Source organism: Propithecus coquereli, unplaced genomic scaffold (genome assembly GCF_000956105.1).
Source record: "Propithecus coquereli isolate 6110/MARCELLA unplaced genomic scaffold, Pcoq_1.0 Scaffold383, whole genome shotgun sequence".
Taxonomy (NCBI): Eukaryota; Metazoa; Chordata; class Mammalia; order Primates; family Indriidae; genus Propithecus; species Propithecus coquereli.
In genome coordinates this window covers 105,014-111,013 of record NW_012149541.1, presented here as the reverse complement: position 1 = coordinate 111,013, position 6,000 = coordinate 105,014, and the positions used below count along the sequence as shown (strand labels likewise).

At 45.2% G+C, this 6,000-nt stretch overlaps 1 protein-coding gene across 1 annotated transcript in view; it reads left to right on the top strand.

The window, feature by feature from the left end:
- DIS3L2 (DIS3 like 3'-5' exoribonuclease 2) overlaps nt 1–6,000 on the top strand; it is a 394,844-nt gene that overhangs the window by 294,298 nt on the left and 94,546 nt on the right. The window lies entirely within an intron of this gene.

The window sequence follows — 6,000 nt, the reverse complement described above, 5'->3', positions numbered from 1 at the left end:
TGGAGAATTTTGAACATCCACAAAAGTAGAAAGAATAGTATAATGAAACCCCTGTTCCCAGCCTCTGTAACCCTCAAACCATGGCCAATCCTATGCCACTCCCACCCCATCCCTTATTATTTTGACCTGCTAACTTTGTAATGACCTCCAAGGGTCCTTTGCAGCCCCTCAGACTTCACTGTCTTTTGGCATTGAGGAAGGACCAAATAAATGCCTACCCTCCTGCTCTCAGAGCTTCTCTCAAGCCTGTGCTCAGCACTCCATCCCAGGCTTGACCGGGTGACCTGGGCTTTCCCCACTCACTTCTGAAGCACCTAGAAATTCCCAGACATTGAGTGTGCCAGCCTCATGAGTTCAGCTCCTCATTCTCTTTCCTGTTAATGAAGGAGGCCATTGCTCAAATCATTTGGAAAGGGAAAAGTGGAATTTACTACCTGGGTGTTCCTCTTCCATGCTGTTCTTATAAATTTAAACTTAGATTCCTAAGAATTAGATTGAACATGACAAAAATTGCTGTGTGGGCAGTTTAGTCGAGTACTTGCAGATTGATAGAGCCTTTTGTAATAGTGAAGGAAAAGGTTCTTTAAGCTGTTCAGTTCCAGAAGGTGAGCTCACCAGTAAAGGAGTTTTTAACTAAAGGACCTTATTAACCCTTTGCTGGATGGCAAAGATTAAAAAAAAAAGAAAAAGAAAATCTACAGACTCTTCAAATCCCAGCCTTCAGGGGGACCTAAGAAGTCATCCTGTACAATCCCGTCCTCATAATGAGTTCTTTGCATTGCATTCAGATTTACTTGTCCCAGAATTTTTTTTTAACTTTGACTCCTTTTAAGTTTATGAAATATGCTCTATCCATCACCATGTCATGGCCATGGGATACTGCCATGACTTGCTATACTGTGTTGGCATTCCACTTTTGTGTCAGATTACGTAACAAAATACCACACAAAATTAGGAGCCATCGGAGTTTGAGTTGTCCCTCTTACATAGCAACCCAATCAGTGTTTCCACCAAAATCAGAGGGAATTTGCTTACCCCAACTAAAAGAAGGAGTTTTTCATGTGGCTACAAGATGATCCAAGCCCAATAGTTTTTCAGCGATTGAATCTGTCTCTATAATTTGATGGGACCAAACTAAGGCCAGGGTTCAAATCCTGGCTGGATGAACTGCCCTGAGTGAGACCTCTCACTCACTGCTGGTACCGTTTGGGTGGCAGATGGCATCACAGTCCTCTTGATTGGATTACCCTTTCTGAGCTTCCAGAACACTGTTTTCGATCTCCCTTAAGGTTCATGTTGTTGGGAAAACTGGTCACAGGGTCAAGAGGATTGACCGACGCAAGAGCATCATGTTCCCATCATAGGCTGGATGGAAACCAATCTGAGGGACAGGAGATCCAACATCTGTTGTACATGTCAGGGTGCCTAGCAGGTTGTGCTGCTTTTGTCGTCTACCTTTGTTTACCAAACATATTACTTCACTAAATCATTAATTTGCTTGCCTATCAGTGCTATTCCTAAGAGATTGTGGTCTTCTTCAGGCTCTTTGTTTTCATTTCGGTGTGAACATAGACTGCATTAATAGATCCATGACTAGGGTATATTCAGTTAATGTCCCTTCTCTATTTAAAACTTTCTGGTGGCTTCCCACAGCACTTGAAATAAAAAATACTTCATCCTGGCCCAGCAGGACAGCTCTCACTGGGCCCTGTCTACTTCAGTAGCATCTCTGCTTCCAATTCTCCCCTGCTTTCCAGCCTTCATTCTATTCCTTAGACACACCAAGCTCACCCCCATCTTTGCCCTTAGCTCTGGCTATTCTCCTGCCTGGGAATAGCTGGCTAGTAAAGGAGTTTTCAACTAAAGGTCCTTATTAACCCTTTGCTGGATGGCAAAGAGAACAAAAAAGGTGGGGGCCAGGTATTGCTAATCCTTTTTAGACCCACAGGTCTGTTTATTTCCTCAGAGAGACCTTTCCTAACTAATTCTCATGACCTCACCCCATTTTATTTTCTCCACAGTCCTTTTTACTGTTGTCAGTAATCTTGTAATTTGTTTGCTTGTTGTCTTTCTCTCCCCACAAGAATGTGAGCTCCGTAAGAGAAGGGACCTTGTCAGTCTTCTTTACTTGGATGTAGCCAGCACCTAGAAAAGGACCTGACACATAGTAGGAGCTTAATTAGTATTTGTTGAATGGCTGAGTGAATGGAGGTGGTTATTAGGAGCATGTTTGGAGATGGATGTTGAGATGACTCAGAGCCATGCTATGTGGGTAGCTGGTCTGAAGGAGAGAAGCCCCGGGGGGCCACATGCCGACCATCTACATCATCAAAGCTGGTGCTCCCCTAAAAGCAGACCCCAGCCCTGCTTCAGTCTTCTCTCAGCCAGAGATTGTCGTTTCACCTGTTTTTCTTTCCAGATTGCTGTCCTCTGAGGACATGGGCGTGTTCTGGGCAGCCCCATGAGCCAGAATTAGAGCCAATACATGGAAACTCTAGGGAGACATATTTTGGCTTGAAAAGAGAAAAAAAAATGATAGCTACTTTATCTGAGCACGGAGTGGGCTACACTGCGGGGTGGTGATTCCTAAGTCACCTGAGGTATGCAAGCACAGGCTGGATGCTCTCTGTGCAGACCTGGTATGGGGAGGACTCAGCACCTGCATGAACCGTTAGACCAGGCAGCGTTTACAATCCTTTCAGCCCAGAGTATCCACGGGTCTGCCCTATACTTCTTGTTAGTTTCTTACTCATTCAGTGAACTTCAGTCACTGACTGTGCACAGGCCCTCTCCCTGCCCCTCATGCTGACTGCAGAGAGTAGGGGGGAATCCCATGATCTGCATGCAGTAAATGGTACTGGGGCAGGGGGGCAATGAGAAGCTGTGGGAAGATGCGTAAAGGCCAGGGGTGGGGGAGAGTGTCGAGCCTGATTTAGGTCATCGGGACAGGCCTGCCAGAGGGAGTGGGCTTTAGGTGGTGTTCTGAAGGACCAGCAGGAGTTGCCAGGAAGAGGACTGGGGGAAGGGCACCCCACACAGGGGAACAGTGTGGAGCCCCCGAGGTGTGAGCAGCCCTAGGAGTTCCACCACAGTGACTTGGGGGTACAACTGGTATTAAGGGATAAGAGCCGGGAAAGTCATACTGCCCAGGGCAGACCCACATCATGGACAGTTTGGTTGGCATCTCCTCGTCATGAAGTAGTGACAGGATAACCTGCAGAGGGAGGAGGGGAGAGATAAGGTGAGGGGACTAGAGCAGTGGGGCAGGAGCCTGGCCAGTGAGGCCTTGGAAGCTAGGTCTGGGCTGCATACCCAGGGCCCTGGAGGTTTCCACAGTGGCGTCACAAGGAGATTTGTGTTTTGAAAACAGCACTGTCTTCAGTGTGGAAAATGGGTTTGACATGGCAGGAAGAGCAATAAGGACGTGGTTAGATCTTCCTTAAAAGAAGTCATGGAAGTGGGTGTATCTGCCAACCCCATTAGACCGAGAGCTCCTTAAAGGGAGGGATCACCACTTAGGGATGCCCGGTGTTGGCATAAATGAGAGGCTCCATTTCCATGTATTGTAGATCCACGTAAGGAAGTGCTTTCTCACAACCAGAGCTCTTCAGAAGAAAGCAAGGGTCTTCGAGAAGACATAAGCACCCCACCCTTGAGGATATATCAGGGGCCACCTGGCAGGAACACTGCTGGGAAGTGGCTGTACTGCTGGGAGGCTGGCTTCAAAGGGATGGTTCCTGAGGCCCTAGCTTTAGATTCTATTAGTGTTTGAATTGGATGAAACAGTTTTGTTGTCCTCTGAAGTTCACTCAAAAGAGTATTTGTGTTCGTCTAAGTTTGTGGACCCTGTGCAAAGTGAACCACGCGTGGCAGACCTTGGAGAGCCTTCCTCTTTCTGCTCAGGCTGCTCTTCAAAACTCACAGGACCCACTTTAGCTCCAGTAGATGAAAGTTGGAATTTTTTTTTAATTTAAAAGAACACTTTTATATGAAAGACAGTATCTTTTAAAACAACGAATTTGTTCTAAATATTATGGCAGCATATGCTATATAAACTTTGGAATTTATATTTTCGCTTTCATAGAATAAAACTTCAGTGCCACTACCTCAAGAGTTCTGCAAGTTCACATTATGTCAATATATGTAATAAAATATTTACTTAGGGTTGCCATAAAAAAGGTCCAAACCGGAGAATAAGAGTGCTTCTCTTTGCTGGTTTTAGAGGCTCTGCTGGGAATTCTGAGTGAAATTTAAGCCTCTCCAGTATGTTTTGATTGGCTTCCTTCATGTTTTATCTCCTGTAATGAACTCTTTGTCAGTTTGTCAACTTTGACTAAGAACAGAAAGTTCATGTGTAGTAACAACACAGAGACTGAATTTTAAATTATGGTTTATACCGTGATGTAATAATCCTATCTTTTTTCCTTTAGTCAATATTTACCTGTTACGCCAATATATTATAATGCTGACTTCAAAAGAAGACACTTTATTTTACCTTTTCCAAGTGTTGGTTTTAGATACTTGAAATATCAAAACTGGAAGTTGAGCCGTCTGAGACTCTTGGCTGAATCCACTTAAAATTGAGTTCCTCGATCGCAGGGCAGGTTTCGCTTCTCCCAATGACCCAACGGCACAGCTGCGTGCCTGTCAGACGAGGCAGCTAGACTTGGAGTCATACTGGTTTCTCTCCACTTTCCAAACAGCCCTCTCCTCTGTGGGAAACAGATCTATTGTGTTACCGCATAGCAGCCGGGATCTCTTAGGTGTTCCCTAATATATTAATATTACAGGATTGGGTAGAAAAACCCAAAGAATGCCCTGTAGGAGGGTGGTCTCTGAGTGTCAGACCAGATGAAAAATAAGGAATCTTAAATTCTTTTCCTGCCCGAATCCCTTATTTTAAGCACCCCATGTTGAAACGTTCAAAAACTGAGGGAAGGAATTATCCCCCAGGGAAGAAGGAATAGGAGGATAATAAATAGCTATAAAATTTGTAGATAAAATATGTCATACCTTAGGCTGATCATCCAGGTAACCAAGGGAGCAAATGGTAGTGTGTTAATAAGCTCTTCTGAGTCAACTTGGGTATCAGTCAAGACTCTTCAGTGAGTCATGGTGGAAAGGGACTAGTCTACAGGTAGACTAGCTTCAGGTTCAGCTGGATCCTAGAGTTCAAATGAGGTAATCATGACTCTTCCTTTCTTTCTTAGACCTATTATTTTCTGTATTGGCATGATTATATGGCAGAGATGTTTCCTGGCAGCTCCCGGCTTATGTAGTCAACAGGCAGGGCCTACTGAAAGATAGCTGCACCAGGAAGGGAAAAGGTAGTTCAGAAAGGGGGGAAAAAAAAAAGGTAGGTCTTTTACCAGAGGGAAAAGGCAAACAAACCAGCTGTTGATTTGTTCACTCAACAAGTATTTATTGAGTACCTACTATGTGCCAGGCACTCTTCTAGGTACTAGGCATACAACAGTAACCATTACACAAAAGGCCCTGACTTTCGGTAGCTTACACTGTAGGGAGAGAGGCAGACAATGAACACATAAGCCAATAAAATATGCTGTGGTATCTGGCAGTGATGAGAGCTCTGAAGAAAGACCGTGGTAAGCATCATCAGATAGGGAGTAGGTGCTTTAACTGCACAGGTGGAGGAAACAGAGGGCAGAAGAGTCTCTTCTTGTTTTGGGATTCTCTTTCAATAGGTAGATGCTATTGAGATTATCCCAAACATTGGAAAAAGCATGAGCCAAGCAAGCATCTGAGTGGGTTGAGGTAAGACACGTTTAGGGAGTGGAAAGGTTTCCCAAGACAGCTGCACACAGTGCATGTGAAGGATGGGCCTGAAGGCCCACGAGGTTGCTGGGGGTGCAACCGTGCAAGGACACAACTAACAGGCCAGGGAGTGACGTCACCAGATCCGTGTTTAGAAGGATTACAGCAACAGTGTGGAGGGCTAGGGAAGAGGGCGGCCGGCGTGGGCTGAACAAGGGCTGTGGC